General features: G+C 39.7%; 1 protein-coding gene across 4 annotated transcripts in view; it reads left to right on the top strand.

The window, feature by feature from the left end:
• The window catches only part of CHM (CHM, Rab escort protein 1), a 207,773-nt gene that overhangs the window by 83,055 nt on the left and 113,651 nt on the right, over positions 1 to 11,067 (top strand). The window lies entirely within an intron of this gene.

The raw sequence follows: 11,067 nt of genomic DNA, 5'->3' as shown, positions 1-11,067 counted from the left end.
CACACACACACACACACACACACACACACACACACACACACACACACGAAATAATCAGCAAAGAGAAGGCACTAGAATTAAGAGAGATTGGAAAGGCTTCCTGTGGTGGGATTTTAGTTGGGACTTGAAAGAGGCCAGGAAAGCTGAAAGGTAGAGTTGAGGAAGGAGGGCATTCCAGCCATGGTGGATACCAGTGAAAGCGGATTCTTAACCTAACCTGCTTGGATAAGTATGAAGAAATTGAAAAAGGGGGCAGCTAGGTGGCACAGTGGATAGAGCACCGGCCCTGGCTTCAGGAGGACCTGAGTTCAAATCCGGCCTCCGACACATAACACTTACTAGCTGTGTGACCCTGGGCAAGTCACTTAACCCCATTGCCTAGCCAGAAAAAAAAAAAAGAAAGAAATTGAAAAAGTATTATGTATGTCATGAACTGTTATTTATAAAATACTTAAAATAATTTCTGCTTTATCAAGACTATATTTTCCATGTACAAAGAAAACTATTAAAGCAGATTTAAGCAGAAAGTAAGTTGAGTGTTATTTAAATCTGTCTTGAAAAATAGTAACAGAAGACAGCCCCACATAGCACTGAAACAGTCCTATAATCTTGATAACTAATGACCATCCTTACGCAAAAGGGATTTTCAGATTTCAAGAAATTACTTTTGGTATTCTCTTACTCACCATGTCCCAAACAGAATTCATTATCTTTCCCACCCACCTACCTACCCACTCCTGTCCAGTCTTCTGTATTCCTGATGAGGGCACTACCATCCTCCCATCACCCAGGTTCCCGACTGTGGAGCTCACTTTGACTTTTCCTGGCACAACCCTGTCTTCAGTCAGTTGCCAAATCTTGATGATCATTCCTCCTCAGTGTGTTTCACATCGATCTACCCTCTCCTCACCACCCTCATTTAGGCTCTCATCACCTTTAAACCTCAGCTGTTGCAGTGACCTCTTGGTTTCCCTGGGGGAAACAGAATTCATTTATTCCCCCTCTCCCCCACCAAGCCCTTCTTTTCCAAACTTCACCATTGTTGTCAAGGGCACTAGCATCTTTTAAAAGATAGAACTTTTTTACTATTTTACTTTTTTCAGCTAAATAACCATTTATTTTTTCTTCCTCCCAGTTGAAAAACAAAAAGAAGGAAAACCAAAAACAAAACCCTTTTAACAAATATTCAGTCAAGCAAAATAAATTCCCACATTGGTCATGTCCAAAGATGTATGTCTCATTCTGCACTTTGAGGCCATCATTTCTTTGGCAGGAGGTGGGTAACATGCTTCATCATCTATCTGCTAGAATTGTGATTGGCCGCTGTAGAGTTTTTAAGTCTTTCAAAGTTGTTTGTCTTTACAGTGTTGTTATTATTGTATAAATGGTTCTCACTTCATTCTTCATCATTTCATGCATGTCTTCCCAGGCTTCTCTGAAACTATCCATTTTGTCATTTCTTATGGCACAGAATATTTCATCGCTTTCATATACATTGAAACGTATGCTCTTTGATTTTGTTCAACTACTCAACATCTCCCCAATAGATGTAAACTCCTTTAACTTAACAGTTTTTTGCCACTACAAAAAAGGGTTGCTGTAAATATTTTTATGCAAGTCCTTTTCCTCTTTTTTTTTTGATCTTTTGGGAGGTGTGGGCCTAGTAGTAGTGCATTGGGTCAAAAGATATACACAGTTTAATGACTTAGGGCATAGTTCCAAATTGTTTTCTAGAATGGCCATATAGATTTGTAGTGCCATCACCTGCATTAATGGGCACAAACATCCTTCCAACCTCCAGGTTCGTGAACTCTGTGTCTTTTTTTTTTTTCTGTGTCTTCTTTGACTCTTACTCTTGATTCACCCCACATATTGAGTCAGTTGTCATATCCTGTCTTTTTTATGTATGCAACATTTCTTGCCAGTGTCTGCTTTCTGCTCTTACATCTGCCACTCTCATTTAGGGCTTCATCACCTTTCAGTCTGGACTATAGCTTCTCCTCAATTTACTACGTATATGTGTATGTGTGCATATGTTTATGTTTGCTGTTGTTTATTAGTGGACTAACCTTCTACCTGTGTGCTGTAGTCTGGGCAATAGATATTTTTCGTCGATTTAGTTTTTCTTGGATTCATTGCTGGAACTATATTTTAAATAATCACAGGTCTTATTGAGGAGGACCTTTGATGTTCTGGGGCTTGTTTTAGTCAGCATAATATCATCCCCAAACAGGAACATCTCATCATATGGAGGGAATCCCTCTTCTTTTTGGATATCCTCCATGATGGTGGTAAGCAACTTTGGTGAGCCTCTGTCACTGCAGTTTATGTAATGTTATGAAACAGGGGGTCACATTTATTAAGGAAAATTGTATGATTGTAGCATATACATGAGAGTCTTTCCTGGAGGAGAACCTTTCATGCTACATTTTGCTCTACCGAAATAAATGCTTTTATAATTATCAACAGAAAGTAAATCGAGCAGTATTTGTATTCTCTGTACCTTTCACTGTTGTAACACTAAAGATGTGGCATACTGTAGAAAATCTTGTGAAAGCCTCCCTGTTTACTTCTCATATTTTTTTTTTCCACCAAGGAGACCCTAGATATATATGTGGATTCTTCTCAAAGATTTTATAAAGGTGAGAATAAGCATATGGGTCACTAGTTACCAACGTCTTTGGCTACTTGACAGAGACTTGGTGTAGAGTACTGTAGTATAAATACTAACAAAAAAATCTGAGAGTCCTGGACATTGAGCATATTTTCAGAAAGCTAATTTCTGTTAGTGTTTGGAGGGGGGGTGGTTTTGCTTTAGGTAATATTTTCTTTTCTTTTTGCATCTTCCCCTCCCTAATATATCATATAAAAATGTTTCTCTTAATTCTTTCAAAATTGTCATCACCAGTATGGATATCCTCCCGGTTGAGCTGTTCTTTACAAGTTTCTTATCATAAGTGTCATTTGTGCTTAGTTATATAGCACTCCGAGGACTGAGGTGCTTATCTGTAAATGTGATGGTTCCTCTGTCATTGACAATAAAAGTAGATCATAATATTATAGCAAGGTTGACAGATCTGTTCCATTTTCCATCTATTTCTTGCCTTACTGGCTTTATCTGTGCATGTTCTTGGAGTGATCAGTGGGTTAATTGGGTCTCACATGAAGCTTATGATAGAATCGTTTTTGCCTTTACTGCTTTTTGCTATCTTATGAAATAATATTGTTTGTAATCTTCTGCCTTCCTCTTCTCTAGTGCTTTTTAAAAATAGCATAAAACTCAATATTATATGTAGAATTGGCTATAGTGGAAAACTTCGTGCTATATGTAATGATTTGGTCAGACATAGCTTAGATAATTCCAGTGTCATAGACGTTATCTAGAGCATTCTAGATGGGGGCAAGTTAAACATAGACCACCTTCTCTCCATCGGGCCAGATCTTTGTGCTGATCTTGGTCACATTGAGGTCATCTAGTTTCTTTATGGTCTGCTTTATCTAATGATTTTGAGCCTTGTTTCAATGCCATCTTGGGAAAAACGCTGCCATGGTGTTGTGCGTGTTAGTTTGTAAATGATTTCTCATTGTATCAGCCTACTTTTCTTTAAGGTTTGGCTTAATTATCTTCAGATTTTTGGCCAGTTTGTATGGCTGCCATAGAAACTGAGATGGATAAAACAGCTGGGTAAGTATTAGAAAAGAACCTCAGAGATCCTGGACTTTGAGCCATTTTTTCAGAGAATAAATTTCAATTGATACTTGCTTTGGGGCAGGGAGGGGAGATATTTTTGATTGATTCTGCTTTAAAGAAAGTAGCAAGGGAAGAAATATATTTTGGAGGTGTTTAAATTCAAAGTGAGATGGAAAAAGATAATTTGCTCAGCTTAGTGGATTTACAATAATCTGAAAGGAAAAGAATCTGGAGATACTTGATGGGACATTTTAGAAAGGGACGCTAATCAGCTGTTAGATATGCTACTCTAAGTCTTTAATATGAAGGGACTGGTCAATAGTCAGTTCAAGCAGAGCATATTTAAATAAAGAATGTTTGAAATATGAACAAAATGCAAAGACAGCAGTAGAAGGGAAGTAACATCAATTGATTTGATTGCCTTGGCTTTTTTTTTTTTTTAAGGGAAAGCTAGACAAACAAGATAGCATGTTGATTAAAACTACTACTGAGCTGAGGAATGGGATTTAAATTGAATTCTTGGGTTTTAAAAAACCTTTCAAATCTATTTAATACCCATGTAATATTTAGTAATATAGATATATGAGTATATATCTGTGTATATAGATATATATAGATATATATATCTATATATATAATTTTTTCCATAGAGAGTTGTATTGAACCACTCTTAGAAGTTGACATTTATCTATTAGATACCTTCAGTAGGACAGTTTTTACCCCCCGGTGAACTGTTGATGAGCTGTGCTGCCCTGGCAGCATTAGTTGGAAGTGCTTGCTTTTTTTTTTTTTTTTTGTAAAGTAGCAATAAGTTTTTTTTTCCTAATAATCCAACTTTTTTTTTTTTTTTTAATTCTCTCTCTTTTTTTTTTTTTTTTTTTTGGCAGGGGGATGAGGCAGTCAGGGTTAAATGACTTGCCCAGGGTCACACAGCTAGTAAGTGCCAAGTGTCTGAGGCCAGATTTGAACCCAGGACCTCCTGACTCCAGGGTTCTCTATCTACTGTGCCACCTAACTGCCCCATCCAATTTTATTTTCAGTTCTGAATTCTTTCCTTCCCCCCTCTGCTTCCCTCATCTACTGAGAAGACAAGAAAAACAAAAACCCTTACAAATATGTATTGTCATGTACAAAAATTCCTGTATTAGCCATGTCCAGAAATAGAAAAAGAAAGGGAAGAATATATACACCTGGTCTGAGCTCTCTTCTCATGATCTCCTTGTTCCTGATTCTTTCTAGGGGGTACTTTGTTAGCCCCAGAACCAGGCCTCAGGCCTCTGGCCTTTCTTCTTTACCACAGAACTTCCTGTAGTGCTTTGGAGTCTGTTCCTAGATCAGACCTACCTTGAATTGCCAGGCCCTGCCTTGTGACTGTCTCCTCTATCCTGTACCTTCATCTGCTCCTTTATGCTAAGGAGAAACTCCTGAACCTCTCTCCCTCAATAGAATTCTCTCCAGGCCACCGATATTCATTTTTCAGTGGTTAGCATATTTGTACCCTTATTCTCCCCATCCCAGTGGTTCTGAACTCCTGGTTGTCATTGTACCAACCCCTTTCCCTGTCCTCTACTGCCTACTCCCTTATTGTAATCTCCGTCAATCCTTTTTTTCCCCCAGCTGCTCACTCCATATCTCTCTATCCCCTCCACTGTGCTTTCTGGAAGATTTGCTCCATAGTTAACAAACTTGTTTTCACCTTTGTCCTTTTCTTTTCTTATTTTTTCCATCTTTTAACACTGACTGAGACCTGGCTCCCTCCTGATGACACAGCATCCCTGGTCACCCTTTCCAGTACTGGTTCTACTTTTGCTCATACCACCAACTCACTAGTCATGATGGAATCAGAATACTTCTTATTCCCCATTGCTATTTCTAGACTCTCCCACTACCACTGTCACTCAACAAGCTCTCTTCCTTTTCAGTTCATGATATTCAAATTTATCATTCAGTTAAGATTTTGATAGCCATTATCTGCTGACCCCTAGGGTAATCTCCTTCCTTCCTCAATGATTTAATGTTTGGTTCACAGTCTCTCTTCTCTCAGACTCCTACCCTCATTCTCAGTGACTTAAAAATACATATTGATACTCGCTAAAATACCCTAATCTCATAATTCCTCAACATGGTCATTTCCTGTGACTTATTCCTTCACCCCACCTCAACTACATACAGAAATTGTCGTACTCAAATGTTCTACTTCTGTGTTCACGAATTCTGAAATTCCTTTAGCTAGTTCTAGTTTTGTTTGTTGGTTTTTTGTTTTTTGCTTTTTTTTTAAAATTTATTATTTTTTTTTTTTTACAATTACTAACCCTGTGCTTTGTCCTCCACACCTCACTTCTTTTCCTGGCTATTACCCCTGTACTGACTGCACTCTTCTCCCTTCCCTATCTTGAACCTTTGGTAAACTAGTTCTACTTTTTATACTCCTCTCTACAGTTACATTCCTTGCCCCTTTAGCCTATTACCAGTCATGTGTTGCCAAACCGAATCATGGATAACTCTTCACTTCTATTCACATGCTACTTAGTGAAGTGGAGAAAATCATGAAACCATACTAACCAGGACTATTATAAATTTATGTTCCTTATTCTCAATGGACCCTCGTTGTAGCAACGAATTCTTTTTATACTTCCCTGATCAATTTACTATCTCACTTAACACAGCTGCTTTTCTAAACCATTTCATGTCTACTTGGACCACCTCTAGCACCCCCTCCCTTCACTCTCTCAGCTGAGAATTTTACCTCATATATCTCTAAAAAAAAAAGACTTCATCAAAAGAGCCGTGTTTTTCTCTTCTTCCTCACCTGCCATCACTCAGTTGCCTTCCCCTAGTATCTCCTTCATTCCTGTCTCACATGACCCTTCTCCTTACATCTGGTTTGCTCTAGCAGATTGCCCCTTCTGTCATCTCCACTATGTCACTCTTCTTAAATTTCTCTCTGTTTATTGACTGCATACTCGTTGCTGGGTAGAATCCTGGGTCTAGAATCAGGAAAACCTGAGTCACAATCTGGCCTCAGACATTTACAAGCTGTGTGACCCTGGGCAAGTTACTTAATTGTTTATATACCTCATTTTCTTCAACTGCAAAATGAACGTAATAATAGCACTTTCCTTGCAGGCTTGTTATGAGAATCAGTTGATATTTGTAAAACACTTATCACCATGCAGGACGTTTATTCCCTTCCCTCCTTACCTCCGGCCTACAGATGTGCCTATTGTCTCTCCCACCCTTAAAAAACCCTCCCTCAATCCATGCATCCCTGCTAGCTGTTGTCTTGTATCTCTCTTCCCTTTCGTGGCTAATTCCTTGAGAAAGCCATCTACAGTTGGTACCTCCAGTTCCTTTCTTCTCACTTGATTTAAAACTCTCTGCAGTCTGGTTGTCAACCTCATCTTTCAATTGAAACATGTCCACTAGTTTCACTGACTTCTTTATTTCCAAATCTGATGATCTTTTCTTGGTCTTCATCCTTCATTACATCTCTGGAGCTGTTGACACTGTTAATCACTCTATTCTCCTTGCTAATCTCTTCTCAGTAGGATTTTGTGACACAGCTCTTTCTTAGTTCTCTTTCCAACTGAGCAAACACTCCTTTTCAGCCTCCTTTGCTAGATCTTCATCCAGGTTATATCTGCTCACCATGAGTATCCCCCACAGTTCTGTCCTGGGCCCTCTTCTCTTTTCTTTTTCTATTATTTTTCTCAGTGATCTCAGCTGCTGTGGATTCAGTTATCATCTCTTGACAGATGATTCTCAGATCTCTTTGTCCAGCCCTAACCTCTCTCCTGACTTCCAGTCTCACATCTTCAACTTCCTATCGGACATCTCAAACTAGATGTCTTGTAGACATCTTCAATTCAATGTGTCTAAAATTGAATTCGTCTTTCTCCGCAAACCTTTCCCTCTTCTCATTCTGCCTATTCTATTCTAAGGTGCCACCATTCTCCAAGTTTCCCTTGGCTCACAACTTAGGTGTCATCCTATATTCCTTATTCGTCCGTCACTCAAATCCAGTATGTTGCCAGGTCCTATCAGTTCTTGCTTTGCAACATCTCTAATATACATCTTCTCTCCTCTTAAACATCCACCACCCTGGCACAGACCTTCATTGCTTCATGAACTATCGCAGTAGCCTGTTAGTTGGTCTTCCTGCCTCAAGTCTCTCTATACTCCGTATCATCCATCATTCAGCTGCCAAAGTGATCTCTAAAGCATAGGTCAGACCATGCCAATCCCCACCCCTAATTCCCTCCAGTAAACGCCAGTGGCTCCTGGTTACCTCCAGGATCAAATATGAAAATCCTGTTTTGTTTATAAGGCCCTTCACAACCTGCCCCTTTCTTTCCTTCTCCATGTTTTTACACTTTACTATGATCCTGTGAACCTGGTCTTCTTGCTTTTACTCCCACAAGACACTCCATCTCCCATCTCTGTGCCTTTTCACTGGCTGTACCCCATGCCTGGCATGGGCCCCCCTCAAGTTTCAGTTCACATTTCACCTTCTGCAAGAGGCCCTGCCCTGTCTGTCCTACCTCCCCCCATAAGCACCTTTCTTCTGAGATTACTTTCCATTGACATTGTTTATCTTATTTATAAATTGTTGTTTACATGTTGTCTTCCCCATTTAGAATCTGAGCCCCTTGAGGGCAGGGACTGTCTTTGCCTTTGTTTTGTATCCCCTGGGCTTAGCACTGGGCCTAACTCATAGTGAGCATTTAATTAATGTTTCTTTACTTGCTGACTTGACTTGTGAGGTATCATTTGCATCTTTTAGTAATACCTGAGGTTGAGCCCTTCAAGTGATTAACACAAAATTGTTTCCTCTTTTGTAAAGTGCCTATTAATATCCTTTGATTGTTTATCCATTATAGCCTTAGAATTTGCATTTTGAACCTTATCTTCCCTATATCTTCTGTTCCAACCATGCCCAGTGTGTTTCCATTCCTGTGTGTCTGCTTTTTCTGTTCCTTTTTCTTGAAATGTTCATCCTCTTTGCTTATGAAAATATTACCCATCCTCATGATCTAACTCATGCCATCTCCTTCATGAAGCTTTCCCGCATCCCCCATTAGACATTATCTTTCTATCGTATGAGCTTTCACAGAATGTTATACCACTTTCACAATGCTGATCATATTCTGCCTTATGTTATTTGTTTGTATTTTATTGTATGTACTCACTTCTTTCCTGGCTCTGCTCCTGACTTGCTGGACTTTTCCACCTCCTCACCAGCAGACTTCTCACCCTGGAGATGCTTCTCCCCCTGTGGCCTCCTCCTCTGATTGGTGAGTTCCTGTTGGGGACCACCGTTTTAGGAAGTGCCTAGGCCATCCATGCTCACTCTCTCTCGCCTCCTCTCCTGACTTTCTGGACTTCTCACTCTGGAGATGCCCGTGCCCCTGCAGCTCCCTCCTCTGATTGGTCAGTTGCTGCCCTTGACGACAATTTCAGGAAGTGCCTGGGCAGTTCATGTTCATTTGTCTGCACTTCTGGCTCAGGACTTTTCCACTTTCCCTGTCCCCTCCTTCTTCCCCCTCAGCATTTCAGCCTCTTTTCATGTGCTGTCTTCTCCTATTAGAGTGTAAGCCCCTTGAACACTGGGGGCAGGGTTTTTGCCTGTATTTGTATTTGCAATGCATAACTCAGTACCTGGCACTTAGTAGGCACTTAAATGCTTTATCTATCACGATGTACTTGGGGGCAACATTGTGTCTTAATTTCTTTATATCACTAGTTATGTCTAGCATACTTTGGTTCTGTGATCTTTTTGGTGTGACTACTTCTTTCTCCAGTGTATATTGTAGCCCTTTTATGCCTTCTTTTCCTATGCAGTTCTTGCCTTTGTCTTTCTGCAAATCCTCAAGAGCTTATTTAACATACTGGAATCCTTCCTTTGGTTCTTTTAATATTTCGTGGGTGCCAGTGTTGCACTTAAGCTCTCTCTTCATTATCCCTCATTATGGTCATCCCATTGCCTTTTCTAGTCACACATATTTACATGATGGTGAGCTTTAGTTTCCCTATGTTGGCAATGAGGGCATTGGCCTGGATGATTAAGGCCACATTCGTCTCTGCGCTGTATAATCCTCTGTCTTTTATTCCACTTCTCATGCAAGTCATCATTGATGATATAGTATCCAACATGCCTTGCCTTTTGAGTCATGTACAGTTTTGATTTTTCAGAGATCGTGGGGTTTGATTCTCAACTATATAGTGCCACTGGGAGAATATTGGTGCTAAAAACATGATTTGTTTTTTTGCAATAGAGAAGCATTATTCACTCTGTGCAATTTCCCAAATGTAATCCAGCTAGATTTTATCTGTTTGAGTTTTTGGCCCATTGTGTCCATCTGGAGTACCTGGCCAAGATAGCTATAAAACTCAGATTACACATATTATGACATGTAGTTCCACCAGGGAGTTCATTACATATGATCTCTTTTATTTGGTGGAACAAATCAATGGACTTTCTGTCCAGCTTCATGTTGTAATACATGCAATCTGATTGCTGTATCCCCTTAATTTTTCCTGTCTGGCTAACTGGACAGATGTCTTTTGAGTGAGCATGGAGCATTTTGAGGAGTCCATTTGCCAAGGACAGAGATCTGTTTTATTCCTCCCTGGATGTCAGTGTTTAGTAGATTATTGAACAAAATCACTTGTGTTTGTCGTGGCTCTCATATAGTTTCAAAATACCCAATGGAGACATCTTGTTTGAGGAGAAACTTCAAGCTGCAGTTGGCTCTCTTGAATTCTGTGGTAATCAGTAATAGACACAACAGGATTTTCTGTTGCTTTCCACTGTCAGTTGTGCAGCTGTGAAGATGTGATTGCCTGTAGAATGGGATCATAGGATTTTGGGTTGTCAGGAACTTGGAGAAGATCAAGTCCAATCATCTCCTTTTACAAATGAAAAAACTGAAACGAGAGAGATTAAGTGCCTTGTCTGAGATCGGTCATACAGGTAATAAGTATCAGAACTGAGAATCAAATTCATGTCTTCTAGCTTCCAATCTGGTAGTCTTTCGATTATGCCATTCTACCTCTGTTACAGTGGTTTACAAGACACTACTTCCTTCCTTCCTGTGTTTTCATCAGTGAATGTGAGGACCATTCTGTTTTCTAGATAGTAGACATATAGACGGGTAGTTACTGATATCCTCTTGGTAGCCTTTGGGGCGGGGGGGAATAGTACAATAGTATTGTCTGAGATTTTATTTTTAAACCATTCTTTTGATATCTTCCCTTCTTGGAGAGATCTTGGAAATCAACCCCTAAATGCTTTTAAATCATGTCACCTCCAGTGTGTTTGTGTGTACACACACACACACACACACACACACACACACACACACACACACACACAC

The sequence above is a fragment of the Vombatus ursinus genome, unplaced genomic scaffold, assembly GCF_900497805.2.
Source record: "Vombatus ursinus unplaced genomic scaffold, bare-nosed wombat genome assembly UNPS02004691.1, whole genome shotgun sequence".
NCBI lineage: Eukaryota > Metazoa > Chordata > Mammalia > Diprotodontia > Vombatidae > Vombatus > Vombatus ursinus.
This window is presented reverse-complemented; position numbering and strand designations above follow the sequence as displayed.